Below are 15,520 nucleotides of genomic sequence, written 5' to 3' on the forward strand. Positions count from 1 at the left end.
TTCCAAAGGTGCCACCCAGGTCAGTGCAGACTTTGCCATCTGGACAAATGCATGCCAAAGCAGGAAGGAGGTCAATGACCTTCTCAACTTCAAAGGAACAATAGTCTACACAATAGTCTGCTCTGTGTACTCACTCACTCGGGTCATCTCCCCACCTGCACCAATAGTAACATCAGTGCCAACCACTTACATCTCCCTTAATACCTGTCTCTCTCTCTCTCATTCCAGGAGGAAAATTGCCCACAATATGGAAGAAAGAGTCAAGGCAGGTGGTGGACTGCCTGCATTCAGCTCCTCAGCCTTTATGTGGAGAGCGTCCTGACTTTGATGGCCCAAGTAACTGACTGACTATGTCTAAGCCCCTGGACTAGCTACCCTTACTATGCTGAGACTGTGGGTGAAATCTATCTGAGGCCTGCTGACAATTATGGCAAGCTTTCTGCCTTTGTGTCTGCGCTAGACAGCATAGCAATTCAGCAGCATTGTAAGCGTATCTCCAGCTGAGGTGATACAGTGCAAAATGCAAGGCAGGGATGCTGTGAGCATCGAGGTAGGTTCATAGTGAGTGACCACAATGACAGCCAGCAAACAGGTCAGAGAAGAGGGCTCATGTGGTAATCCATGAACAAAGTATATGCCCCTTAAGGCATAGTGTCCTTGCAGAAGCATTACAGATGGCGGTTACACATGCGGCCCAGGGTGCAGTATAGGAGTTATCAATCAGTCTGTAAGTGGATCAGAAATGTACCATGAGGGTTCTTAAGAGACTGGCATGTCAGATGGTAATATCCTTGTACATGGTGTGCCTGTGGCTGGCATCCATGGACCTTGCCCTGAGACTTCAGTGCCCAGCATCCAGTACGATAGTCTTTTGGAATCAGCAGTGAGCTGAAGTTGTTAAGTACCTTCCCTAACTTCTGTAAAGAGAATTCTTGATGTTTAGCTTGTTCAGTATTTTTGGCAAAATAGGAAGCTGAATATTAATGAGGTGATACTATTGAGGCACATACCAAACCATAAACCTCCTTAGTGGGGAACTCAGCACTGCTTCGCCACTTGGCAAAGGCATAAAACAAACAGCAAGCTTATCCCAACACAACAAATGGCCTCACTGCACTTCTCAGTAAAAACAAGGACTGCAGATGCTGGAAACCAGATTCTAGATCAGAGTGGTGCTGGAAAAGCACAGCAGTTCAGGCAGCATCCGAGGAGCAGGAAATTCGACGTTTCGGGCAAAAGGCCTTCATCAGGAATCACTGCACTTCTCCCATGATCCTGCCACAAATCACACGACAACCCATATTGATCAGGCCTCTAGAAAATTCCTCCAGTTTGTTCTATAAATTGCATTCTACCATGGAGTGTTACTGGTAAAGTCAGTATATGTTGCCCATCCCTTATTGCCCTGAACTGAGAGGCTTTCTAAATCTTTTCAGAGGCCAATTAAAGTGCCAATTTATTCCTCTGGAGTCACATGTAGGCCAGACCAGGTACGGGTGGCAGATTTCCTTCCCTAAAGAATATTAGTGAATCAGATGTGTTTTCACATCAATTAATGATAGTGTCATGGTCGCTGTGACTGAGATTGACATCCAGGCAAAAGTGAGAATTTCAGATGCTGGAAAGCAGATTCTAGATTAGAGAGGTGCTGGAAAAGCACAGCAGATCAGGCAGCATCTGAGGAGCAGGAAAATCGACGTTTCGGGCAAAAGCCCGAAACGTCGATTTTCCTGCTCCTCGGAAGCTGCCTGACCTGCTGTGCTTTTCCAGTACCACTCTAATCTAGACTGAGATTAACATCCACTTTATAATGCAATTTCACCAGTTTCCTTTGAGGGATTTTAGCCTGTGTCCACATCCATTTACTTGAGTATCTAGATTTCTAGGCTAGTAACCTTATAAGTACTTCAACATCTCCATGCTCTAAAGACTCTATTGACCAAGCTACCAGTGGTTAGTTTCACAGACATATGGCATTCATAACAGTCAATATATATAAAATTAATTTATAACACACAAACATGCCTCGAGCAAGACCACGACAATGGAAAGATTAGATTCCCTACAGTGTGGAAACAGGCCTTTTGACCCAACAAGTCCAAACTGACCCTGCGAAGAGTAAGCCCCATACCCTACATTAACCCCTGACTCATGCACCTAACACTATGGGCACATTAGCATGGCCAATTCACCTAATCTGCACATCATTGAATTATGGGAGGAAACCAGAGCACCCAGAGGAAACCCATGCAGACACGGGGAGAATGTCCAAATTCAACACAGACAGTCACCCAAGGTAGGAATCAAACCCGGGTTCCTGGCACTGTAAGGCACCAGTACTAACCACTGAGCCACCGTGCTGCCCCAAACCTTTGAAATCATAGGTTCGAAGCCACTATTTGCCTCACAAGCATGTTTCATGTATTTATTATGCCTCAAATTACCCACATAATGTGTTTAAAATGCTACTTTTGAAAGAAATATATTGAATTTGCATTCAAATAGATCAATATTGTTGCTTCTTCCATCTCCCTTGGGTTGGGTCTATTCCTTGGATTGACCACTTGCTTACTGAAACATTGCACTAGACTTTATGAATCCTTTGAATACAGGGTGAGTGTTAGTGAGTAAGGGTGAATACTGGGGGAGGTGGATGGCCTCCCGTCTGATTTGATGGGGTGAAGCAGGAGGATTGGGCTGAAAGAGCTTTATGGACATTTCATCGATCATAACTGGCTCCCCCAAGGTGGCAATAGCCACCTCCAATGGAACAAGGACTAGTTCCCATATCCGATTATCTGGCTGTCTGACTCTCACTGTTCAAGTTAAAAGTTGTCTTGACTTTGAGATCACCTTGGTAATGAGGTGGTTGTTGTCTCATGATGCAGCCTCAGAACTTGTCAGCTCTCAAGGTGCCATTGCTAAGACAGCCCCCATTGGACCAGCAGCTGTGGGAGTGCAGAAAATCATCACCAATTGGATAGCAGTCCTGGCCTTTAGTTGAAATTGTTTCAGAATTCTGTCTGTGTTTGAGAAGTCAGAGGAACATTGCCATTAGTGTATAATCAACTGATGGGGTGGGGCATACTAAGATCGTCTTGGTAATCTTAGAAGAGCACTCTTGTAATTATTGGCCCACAGGAAGTGCTATGAAAACACTTTATTTAAGGTCCCACCTTCATTTCCTATTGTTTTGGGAGTGGAAATCCTCACCAGTGGCAGTTAAGTTACATAAAGCTTCCAGTTGCACATTGGGAACATAATTTAAATTTAACAATGAAACTTCCCACTTCCCTAAGGCAGGGCATGAACTGGCAATAATGAATGTCAGGTTGTAGGCATAGTCTATTTATTTAGAATTGAACACAATCCTCCAATCATTCAAGGCACCGGCAAAAAATAATGGCTGAAACAGCCCTATCAACCCTAGTACCAAAATTGGGAGAACTATTTTACAAACTAGTCAAGTAACAGCTTGACATAGTCAAACTCATGGAATGATACACCTGTCCCACTGGCAGGACAGATCCACCAGAGGTGGCTGTACAGTAGTATACAGTCGAGAGGGAGTTGCCCTGGGAGTCTTCAACATTGTCTGTGGACCCCATGAAATCTCTTATTATCAGGTTAAACCTGGGTAATGAAACTTCCTGCTGATTACCACGTGTCATCCTCCATTAGCTGATGAATCGGTACTCCGCTGTGTTGAACAACACTTGGTGGAAGCACTGAGGATGACAAGGTCACAAAATGCACTCTGGCTGGGGGATTTCATTGTTCGCCCTCACAAGTAGCTTGGCAGCAGTATTACTGATCGAGCTGGTCTGGTCGTAAAGGACAGAATTGCTAGGCTTGTCGGCAGTGACCTTATCCTTACCAATCTGATGCTGCAGATGTATCTGTCCATGACAAGGGCAATTAGGAACGGGCAATAAATGCTGGCCAGACAACAACACCTGCATCCAACGAAATAATAAAAATAATGACAGGCATACACAAGATAGACAGGAAGGAACTTTGCTTCTTGAAATAAGGATCAATGACTTGAGGGCATAGATTTAGAGAAGGGGCAGGTAGTTAGAGAAGATGTGAAGAAATCTGTTTTCACCCAGCGAGTGTGGGAATTTGGAACATACTGCCTGTATGGGTAGCAGAAACAGAAACCCTCAACATTTAAGAAGTATCTAGATGTGCACTTTTGATGCCAAGCCATACAAGGCTATGGGTGAAATGCTGGAAAATGGAATTGGTTAGGTGGTTGACTTTGATTCAGGCTCAATGGACCACAGGACCTTTTCTCTGTACTGTAGATGTTGGATTACCGCCATCTTACTGGTAAGACAGTAATCATGAAGAATTTCTGATGTCAGAGGTAGTGACTCTGTGAAATTTTATACTGCTGAATGCTATAGTGGCTGAGGCATTAAATGCATGTCAGACAGAGAGGTAGACATTTAATCAGTAGGGGAAAAGGTAATTGGAATAAGGCAGAGGAGTGGAAATGGGAGTTATCATATCGGCCATGATCTCGTTGAATGACAGAGCACTTTCAATGGGATGAAGGACCTACTTCTGCTTCTATGTCTTACAGTGTGATGGCAGGTAAATAGCCAAGGTAGTTTTCTTTCTGCCTATCAATTTCCTCTCCTCTAAATTACAATGGGTATAATTGACATTCAGAAATTTCCTCTATTAGACTGACCAAGTTCACTTGTTTAGAAACAAACAGAGTTTGCTGATTATCATGGGACCTTAACCACTGATATCAATCTGCTACCAGTATAACTTAGGAACATGGACGTTGGTTGGTTTGGGCATACAATTGCTGAAGTCAATTGTATAGCTCCTGCCAAGTATTTGTCTGACTTCAGCTAATTGCGCAGAACTAGTTGAATTTAATTCACTTCAGATAGCGTTTTTTTCTAACTGAGGAATGGGGCATTGGGGTTGGGTGGAAGATGAAATAATGGTCAGGGATAATCCAACGGTCAGTCAATTGTCTCCCAATACGGTCGACCCCTCCATCAGAGAATGTGCGGCTCCAGAGTCCCAGCAGCGACACCAGGAGAAGATCCTGCATTCCCTGTGGCTGGCCACAAAGGTGGAATGTTGGGCAAAGAAAGTTTTGGTCATCAGACAATCGAAGGAGAACCTCACATTAGTAATGCTCACTGCTGATCTTTTGACCTTTATTGAGCATATCTTTCTCCATTAGATGAATCCTCCATTGTGGCAATCTTCCATCATCAGAAAAATGCTCATTACTTTGCAAAATGATTCCTATTAAGAGACTTTTCAAGGGGAACAAATCCAGATTCCTGGGAAAGTTGACCTGAATCAGGAATGCATTGGGGAGTTATCTCAATGCAGCTGCCCAATTCTTTTCTGCCCTCACCTCCAAGCCCACCAGCACAGAGCTAGGAATATTCAGGCAAAGGAATCTCTTCAATATGATGGGTTTGATCTTATTCAGTTGAATTACAATAAATGAATTTCTTTATAGTAATCTAGTTTAGATTTAACTTTATGTCCTTTGGATTTGGCAGTGCAGATTGCATTCATTAATGTCAGAGATTTGGCAGAGACCATTTTACTGCTACTTTGTTAAAGTAACAGCAAGATACTGGAAGCAAAATATACTAATATTCCAGTACAGCAGCAGGGTTTCCAGCTCCTGATCAGTAATTGAAAAATTACTCCTGCATACAGTTAAAAACCAAACATAGCCTAAAGAAATGTAGGAAAAAATGTAACTGAGTTATTGCTTAGCTAACTAATTAATCCTGGACTGTGTTACAGCTAGTTATTGTTCACAGTTAATATGTTAAAATTTAACATCCATCTGTTGCTGTTCAGTGGAGCCCATTCATCAGCCTAGTGAAGAAGGATTCACTCTTGGTTATTCTATCCATGCAAACATGGATCTGAAATTCTGAATTCTAACACAAAGTGTGGGATTAGATAAATTGTGTTTTAACTGAGAATTTCCAAAATGTAAATCTGGAAACTAAAAGCCAAATAAGTAATCCTTATTCACTTTTGTAACCCAATTAGGGGGTGAGGTTAATTATTACAATTTACAAAGTCATGTCTTTAATTTCACCATATACTGCATGGATTCAGGAAAAGAAGGCACTTAATTATTGGGTCTCTGTCAACAATAAATAATTGCAAGGTAGTTACTGGCTGACTAGGTTCACATGGAAGAAATTGCCCCATTAAACATTTGGCAGAATATAAAATGCATGGAAACACATCCGAACCAGCAACCTCCTGAGAACTGGAGGATGTATCATTGCCAAGCTCGACACATAGCAAGGAATCAAACACCTGTGACAACAACACAATCCCATTGTGGATTAATGAATTCTGATAAGGAAGAAAGATATCTGTAGCAAGCAAGAATTTAACCTGGTTGGACTTTTGCAATGTTGGAAGCATAGGTATCATGTATAGTTGAAAGGAAAACATTCTTGTTTTTGTTGTGAGCAGGCTGCCTGGCATTGGCCTAGGCCCTGGAAAAGACAAAGCAAACCCAACCCTGTCAACTCTACAAAGTCCTCCTTCCCAACATTTGACTTTTGGATTTTGTGCCACAGCTCTGAACGCTGTGTCATAGACTAGTCAAGCAACAGCCTGACAGCCTCACAGAATCATACATTACAGGTAATGTCTCAGACAGCACCATCACTATCCCTGGGACTGTCCTATCTCAGGAAGACTCAAGGGACAAAGTCAAACATTGGCAACAAAAGGTCCTCTGGTCACCACCTACCACCAACTCACCCTCAGCTGATGAAGGAATACTCTTCCATGTTGAACATCTCTTGAAGGCATAAGTGAGCATTGTAAGAGTGTAATATGCATATTTGCTGGTGGATTTCAACATCATTAAGTGACAGTGGTCCAGAATTTTAACTATCCAGAGTCTAAATGACATCACCAATGCATCTGTGACAAGTGGTGAAGGAACCAATAAGTGGGAAACACATACTTGATCTCATCGTCATCAGTCTGCCTTGGATTCCTCTGTGCACAATAATGTCAGTAGGAGTGACCACTGCAGAGTCTTCTGGAGATGAATTCTCACCTTCGCATTGAGAATACTCTCCATTGTGCTGTGCTGCAGCAAAATGAGTTAGACTTCAAAGAGATCTGAAAACTCAAGACTGAGCACTCATGAGGCAGTGTGGGCCATCAGCAAAGGCAGAAATGTATTCCAATACAATCTTCAATGTCATGTCCGGTATATCCCTCACTTTATCTTTACCATCATCTCTCGTGCAGTAGGGCATAACAGGAAAAGACACATCTATAAACAAGGTGTCAATCTGATGAAGCTACAAAACAGCATTACTTGTATGCCAAACAATGGAAACAGCAAGTAAGAGGCAGATCTAAACAATTTTAAAATCAACAGATCAAATCTAAACTCTGTAGTCCAGTAATGAATGCTGGTAGGCAATTAAACAACACACTGGAGGAGGAAACTTCACAAATATCCCCACTCTCAATGATGGGGCCAGCACATCAGTCCAAAAGATAAAACTGAAGCATTTTTATGACAGAAGTGCTGATGGATGATCCATCTCGGCCTTATCCAGAGGTTCTCAGCATCACAGATGGCAGTCATCAGCCAATTCGATCCATTCTAAGTGGTATCAAGAAATGGCTAAAGGTAATGGTATTGAAAATGTGTACGTCCCTAGCCAAGCTGTTCCAATATATCTACAACACCGGCATACACCCGATAATGTGGAAATTGTTCAGATGTGTCCTGTACACAAAAAGCAGACCAAAGTGAACCCAGCCAAATACTGCTGCATCACTCTACTCTTGATCATCACTAAAATGACAGATGGTGACATCAATGGTGCTATCAAACAGCATTTGCTTAGTAATAACAACAAAAGAGCTGCATTCCAGACTTACTGCACTTAACATCTAGGCTGCATTTGACTGAATGCAGCGTCAAGAAACCATAACAAAATGAGTCAATGGGAATCAGGGAGAAAATTCTCTACTGGTTGAAATCATAAGAAGTCATAAAAGCAAAGTGGAAGAAGGGGATTCAGCTCTCTGGTCTGCTCTGCCAGTCAATTTGATTATAGCTGATCTTATTTCTGCTTCAATTCTAATTTCTTGCCTACTCCCCAGAACCTTTTAACTCATTACTAATTAAAAATCCACCTATCACTTCCTTAACTTATTCAGTGCCACAGAATCCAACACACTCTGGGATAGCGAATTCCACAGATTCTTTAGGATAAATAATTCCTCCTTATCAATGTTTTAAATCTGTCACCACTTAGCCTAAAACGGTGACATCTCATTTTAGATTGCCCTGCATGCCCACAGCATCTACTTCGGTAATCTCTTTGAGCATTTTGTGTATCTCAATTAGATTTCCTCTCATACTTCTAAACTCTAGTGAGTAAAGGCCTAAAGTGCTCAACCTCTCCTCATAAGACCAGGCCTTCACCTTTGGAATTAATCTAGTGAACCTTCTCTGAATTGCCTCCTATGCAATCACATCCTTCCTCAAGTACGGGGACCAACATTGTACTCAATACTCCAGATGCAGTCTAACTAATGCCTTGTACAATTGCAACACTTCCGTACTTTTATATTCCATTCCTTTAGAAATTAGCAAGTTCTGAGAAGATTTGTAGCTCAGATTGAGGTTCTGGATGTAGGTTGCTCGCTGAGCTGGAAGGTTCATTTCCAGATGTTTTGTCACCCTACTAGGTAACATCTTCAGTGGGCCTCAGGCGAAGTACTGCTGATAAATCCTGCTTTCTAATCATATGTTTGGCTTTCTTTGGGTTGATAATGTCATTTTCAGTGGTGATGTCCTTTCCTGTGGTGAAGTCACTTCCTGTTCTTTTTCTCAGGGGGTGGTAGATGGGATCTAACTTGGCATTCTGGTTGGAATGCCATGCTTCGAGGAATTCTCATGTGTGTCTTTGTTTGGATTGTCCTACGATGGATATGTTGTCCCAGTCGAAGTGGTGTCCTTCCTCATCCATATGTAAGGATACTAGTGAGAGAGGGTCATGTCTTTTTGTGGCTACTTAGTGTTCATGTATCCTGGTGGCTAGTATTGTTTGTTAGAGTCCTTGCATGGTATTTTGTAAATGACATTAATTTTGCTTATTGTCTGTATAAGGTCTTTCAAGTTCATTAGATGCTGTTTTAGTGTGTGTTTGTGGGCCACCATGATGCCAAGGATTCTGAGTAGTCTGGCAGTCATTTCCGAGATGTCTTTTATATAGGGGAGAGTGGCCAGGGTGTCTGGATGTGTTTTGACTGCTTGTTTTGGTTTGTTGCTGAGAAATCGGCGGACTGTGTTCATTGGGTACTCGTTCTTTTTGAATACTCTGTATAAGTGCTTTTCCTCTGCTCTGTTTAGATCCTCTGTGCTGCAGTGTGTGTTGGCTCGTTGGAATAATGTTCTGATGCAGCTTCGTTTGTGGATATTGGGGCGATTGCTTCTGTAGTTCAATATTTGGTCTGTATGTGTTCTTCTCCTGTAGACGTTGGTTTGAAGCTCCCATTGGCTGTTCGCTCTACTGTGACATCTAGGACTAGCAGTTTGTTGTTGTTTTCCTCCTCTTTAGTGAATTTTATGCCAGTAAGGGTATTATTAATGGTCTTGAAGGTTTCCTCGAATTTGTTTTGTTTACTGATGACAAAGATGTCATCCACATAGCGGACCCAAAGTTTGGGTTGGATGTTTGGCAGCTGTTTATTCAAGTCTCTGCATTACTGCCTCTGCTAAGAACCCTGATATCGGAGATCCCATGGGTGATCCGTTGATTTGTCTGTAGGTTTTTTTGTTGAAGGTGAAGTGTGTGGTAAAGCACAGGTCTACTAGCTTGATGATACTGTCCTTGTTGATGAAGTTAGTGGTGTTTGCTGTATGTGTCTTTGGGTCTTCTAATAATGTAGTCAGTTATTAATAAATGCCAAAATTCAATTTTCCCTCCTTATTACCTACTGTACCTGCAAACTAGTTTCCTGCTACTTATGCATGAGGAAACTCAAAAACCCACTGCATGAAAGCATTCTGAAGTTTCTCTCCATGCAGATAATAAGTTGCCTTTCTATTCCTTGATCAAATTGGCTAACTTTATGCTGATCCACGTTCGACTCCATCTGTGATATTTTGGCCCATGCATCTAACCTATTCAGATCTGTCTTAATTCTTCATTGCCACTTACTTCTCTGAATATTTTAGTGCCGTTCTGAAAATGTGGTTGTAGCACATTGCCTCCAAGTCATTAAAAATATGAATTCAAAATAGTTGCGGTCTGAGGAGCAAACCCTGTGATAGCCCACTAGTTACAGGTTCTGGATTAGCAGTGCTGGAAGAGCACAGCAGTTCAGGCAGCATCCGAGGAGCAGTAAAATCAACATTTCGGTCAAAAGCCCTTCATCAGGAATCCAGCTCTTCCAGCACCACTAATCCAGAATCTGGTTTCCAGCATCTGCAGTCATTGTTTTTACCTTTTTCACTAGTTACAGGTGGGAACCAGAAAAGCACTCATTTATCCCAACCCTCTGCTTTCAGTTGGTTAGCCAATCCTCTATCCTAGTTAACATATTACCTTTAATCCCCTGAGATCTTATCTTGTGTATTAACCTTTTATGTAACACCTCATCAAATACCTTCTGTAAGTCCAGACATACGAATCAGCATGATTGCCTTAGCTATTCCATTATGTCATCGAAAAATGCTAGCAAATTAGTCAAAAATAATTTCCCCTTCATTAAACTATATTAACTCTAAATGGATTGACCTGTTAATAATTCTTTAATAATGGATTCTAACAACTTCCCAATGACAGATATTGAATGAACTGGTCTATAATTTCGTACTTTCTGCCTCCCTCCCTCCCTTTCTGAATAAGGGTATTAAATTAACTTTTTCCAATCCGCTAGAACCTTTCCAGGGAATTTAGGTTTATTTGCATCCATTATCTCTGCTGGCACTTCCTTTACGACCATAGGATATAGGCCAAAACGGGTCTGTGGTATGTATTCCTTTAATCCCAATAGCTTTCTCAGTGCTTTTTGCCTAGTGAAGGCGATTGTTTCAAGTTCCTACTTTTCTATTATCTCTGCATTACATGTCATTATTGACATGGTCTCAGTGTCCTCCATCATGAAAACTGAAGCAAAATATTGATATAGTGTCTCTGGTATTTCTATATTCAGCACCCCAGTCCATCCTTGAGGGACCAACATTCACTTTAGCTACTCTCCTCCTTTCTTTATACTTCTGGCAGCTTTTGATACCTGTTTTTATGTTTTGCGCTAGTCTTCTTTCATGATTAGCATTTGCTCTTTTTATTACTTGTGATCATATCCAGCACAAAATGATGGTTGTAGTTGTTGCAAGTCAGTCATCTCAGCTCCAGGATATCAGTGTAGGGGTTTCTCAGGGTTGTGTGTTAGGTCCAACCATGTTCAGCTACTTCATCAGTAGTCTTCCCTCCCAGATAAGTGGGTATATTCATGGATGTTTGCCAAATGTTCAGCACTATTCATGACTCGACTAGATACCAAAGCAATCCATCCCCAAATACAATAGGAACTGGGCAGTATCCTAGCTTGAAATAAAACAGTTGTTGGACAAGTTCAGCAGATCTGGCTGTATCTGTGAATAGAAAAAAAGAGTTAATTGCTCAAGTGTCATATATTTCTCCTTCAGAAAAGTCCTGGCCTGGGTTGACAAGGGTCAAGTGAAATTTGCACCCCACAAGTGCTGATTATCTTCAACAAGATAGAATCTAATGATTACCACTTGACATTCAATGGCATTACCATAACTAAATCCCCACAACCGACATAGTGAACTTACCAGAAACTGAACTGGACTAGCCATATATGAACTGTAACTACAAGAGCAGATCAGAGGCTAGGAATCCTGTAGTGTTTAACACATTTCCTGACACCCAAAGCCAATCCATCATCTACAAGGCACAACTCAGGAGTGTGATGGAATACTCCTCACTGGCCTGGATAATTATATGTCCAACAACACTCAAGTAGCTTGACACCATCCAGGATAAAGTACCCAATCTACTTGGCACCACATCCACAAACATTCTTTCCCAAAGTAACACATTGTGTGCCATCTATAAGATGCACTCCAGATATTCACCAAGATGCTGAGATAGCACCTTCCTAATTCATGATCAACTCTATCTAGAAGTACAAGTACAGCAGATACATGGGAACACCACCTCTTTCATGTTACCTTCCAAGCCACTCACCATCCTATCTTGGAAATATATCTCCGTTCCTTCAGTGTCACTGGGTCAAACCCTGGAATTCACTCCCTCAAGGCAATATGGGTCTACAACACATGGACTACAGCAGTTCAAGAAGGCAGTTCACCACCACCTTCCCAAGGGTTTAGGGATGAGAACTAAATGCTGGCCAAGCCAGCACTGCCCACCTCCCATGAATGAGTTGAAAAGAATTAGAATTTATGCATTTAAATTGTTTATTGCAAATGGAATGGAATTTTAAAGTAGTTGTACTTTGTATGAGGGGTAGATGAAAACATATCTTCTGTACTATGTAAATATTGTGGAAGAGGTACAGCTATCCAGGATGGAATGTTATGGTAGTTATCTTATGATAACCGTTGACCAGGATTAACTAGTTATCCATTTTAATTTAGAAAACTAAGAGGTGATTTTATTGAAACAGATAACTTAAGGAGATTGACAGAATGGATGCTGAAAGGATATTTCCTCTTGTTGAAGAATATAAGACTATGAGACAAAGTTTATAATGGGTCTCCCATTTAAGATGGAGGTGAGAGGGGATCTCTTTTTCTCTGGGAGGCACAAGTCTTTGGAACTGTTTTCCCCAGAGAGCAATGGAGGTGGGATCATTGAATAATTTGAAAACAAGTTGAATAGACTCTTGACTAACTACGGAGTCAAAGGTTAACTCGAGTAGATGGGAATGTGGCGTTGAGGCTACATTTAGGTCAGCTGTGATCTTATCGAATGATGGAACAGGCTAGAGAGGCCAAATAGCCCACTCCAGCTCTTAATTAGCATATTTGTAATGACACTATAAAGACACTAAATTTCCTTTTATACTAATGGAAAAGTAACCCCAAGTGCAGTTGGGTTCCAGAAATAAGGGAAGGAAACTGAAGTAAAAGAGATTCAAAGTGTTTACAATGCTACAACTTTGTAATAATATTAAACTGAGTGTTCTTATGCCTTTCATATTTGTTCTCTGAACTCTATAAGTTATCCCAGAAGAGGTATGAGAACAAGGGTGTCCAACTGTACTGAAGACTCCCTATTGTTCTGGCCTATTGGATATGGCATTAATAACTCTTACAGACTGCTGACTGCAGGAGTTGACCTACTTACATATTTCCAAACAAACAATTTCTTTTAACAATCACTTACACTCATAAATATTAAAAAACAAACATTAGGAATTTATAGCTAACAATAACATCTTTATGCATTTTTTATCAAGTGCTGTTTATAATTTAACACATAAAACTCCTAGCATTAGTTTGATGGCTGAAGTCTGAGGAGAAATGTGACCTGTATACCTCAGTGCAGAAATAAAATTTTATTCTTCTTCAGCATGATTAGTTGTTAAATGGACCAGATCTGCAGTCAGGCAAAAGTGAGGACTGCAGATGCTGGAGATTAGCGTCGAGAGTGTGGGGCTGGAAGAGCACAGCAGGTCAGGCAGCATCCGAGGAGCAGGAGAGTCGTGTTTTGGGCAAAAGCCCTTCATCAGGAAATTAAGAGATAATTAAATGCCACACACTATGGTGACTTACAACTTTGAATCTAATCATTAGTTGAAGATGGTTTATGTGTGTATAAAGTAATTCACACTAGAAAATGAGTTTTGGCTGGATTTAATTGAAATGATTAGATGGTTATAGATAAGTAACTTGGATATGCCTAGTAAAGGTACAAGATTCTGTATGAACAATCAGGATGTATTTTGGAGTTTGATTTTCATACCCTGAAATATAATCACAAGAATAAATGGGTATAATCAAGCCCACGGTCAGATAAAATGTACAGTCTATGGAAGAGTGAGGGTGATAGGTTAAATGACATTTCTCATTTCACGCCTTGTTATAAATTCAGGTTTGTCTTGGATATTTTCTCAGAGATGAGTCATCCCTTGGACCTAAGTGTTTCAGCACCTGTATTATTCTGATCAGTCTTCGAAATAAAAATGTTCCACTAAGATTGAAGAAAAACTTCACACACAGCTTTCCTGTATCTGCGCACTGTTATTGGCATTTAGCATTGGGGTAAAACCCATGTAAAACAAAGGTGCTTAAAATATTAAGCACATTCTTGTGCAACATCTAAAAAACTCATCTAAATCTAAAATGTCTGTCTCAGCAACATAATGGAAGATGGCCAGCTAACAGTCCTCAATGTTTTTGCTCCATTCATCAATTCACTTTTCAATAAATACAACATCAATGTCAGTGAACTAACTGCACAGAGGCCAGTATCCTGACACCAAGTCACCCCTTACTTAATGTGCAAAGCATACTGGCTGTGGCCAGCCAGCTCGAAGTCATCCCCTGATCTGAGAAGATTCGAATCCCCTGCTTATATATTTTGTTTTTCCATAGGAGATTCTGAATCCCCCATTTATTATTTTTTAAACTTTTCCCCACAGTCCACTGGCTATGGCCAGCCAGCTCAGAGTTAGTCCCCTAACCTGAGGAGATTTGAAATCCCCCGGTTATGTAGATTTTTTTCGGGTTTTTTTTCCATATAGGAGCTTCTGAATCCCCTCTTCATATTTTTTTTCCTTTTGTTGCAGGCTCGGGCACCAGCAGCAACAGTCCTGAGGTGATGTAGGAGCCCAGGCAGCAGCAGCAACAGTCCTGAGGTATTGTAGGGGCCCAGACAGCAGCAGCAGCAGTCCTGAGGTGATGTGGGAGCCCAGGCAGCAGCAGCAGCAGTCCTGAGGTGATGTGGGAGCCCAGGCAGCAGCAGCAGCAGTCCTGAGGTATTGTAGGGGCCGAGGCAGCAGCAGCAACAGTCCTGAGGTATTGTAGGGGCCGAGGCAGCAGCAGCAACAGTCCTGAGGTGATGTGGGAGCCCAGGCAGCAGCAGCAGCAGTCCTGAGGTATTGTAGGGGCTGATGCAGCAGCAGCAACAGTCCTGAAGTGATGTAGGAGCCCAGGCAGCAGCAGCAACAGTCCTGAGGTGTTGTGGGAGCCCAGGCAGCAGCAGCAACAGTCCTGAGGTGATGTAGGAGCCCAGGCAGCAGCAGCAACAGTACTGAGGTATTGTAGGGGCCCAGACAGCAGCAGCAACAGTCCTGAAGTGATGTGGGAGCCCAGGCAACAGCAGCTGCAGTCCTGAGGTGATGTGGGAGCCCAGGCAGCAGCAGCAACTGTCCTGAGGTGATGTGGGAGCCCAGGCAGCAGCAGCAACAGTCCTGAGGTGTTGTGGGGGCCCAGGCAGCAGCAGTGGAGGCAGACCCA

The sequence above is a fragment of the Chiloscyllium plagiosum genome, unplaced genomic scaffold (assembly GCF_037043375.1).
Source record: "Chiloscyllium plagiosum isolate Xiang-an unplaced genomic scaffold, Cpla_swu_hap1 HiC_scaffold_4, whole genome shotgun sequence".
NCBI classification, from domain to species: domain Eukaryota; kingdom Metazoa; phylum Chordata; class Chondrichthyes; order Orectolobiformes; family Hemiscylliidae; genus Chiloscyllium; species Chiloscyllium plagiosum.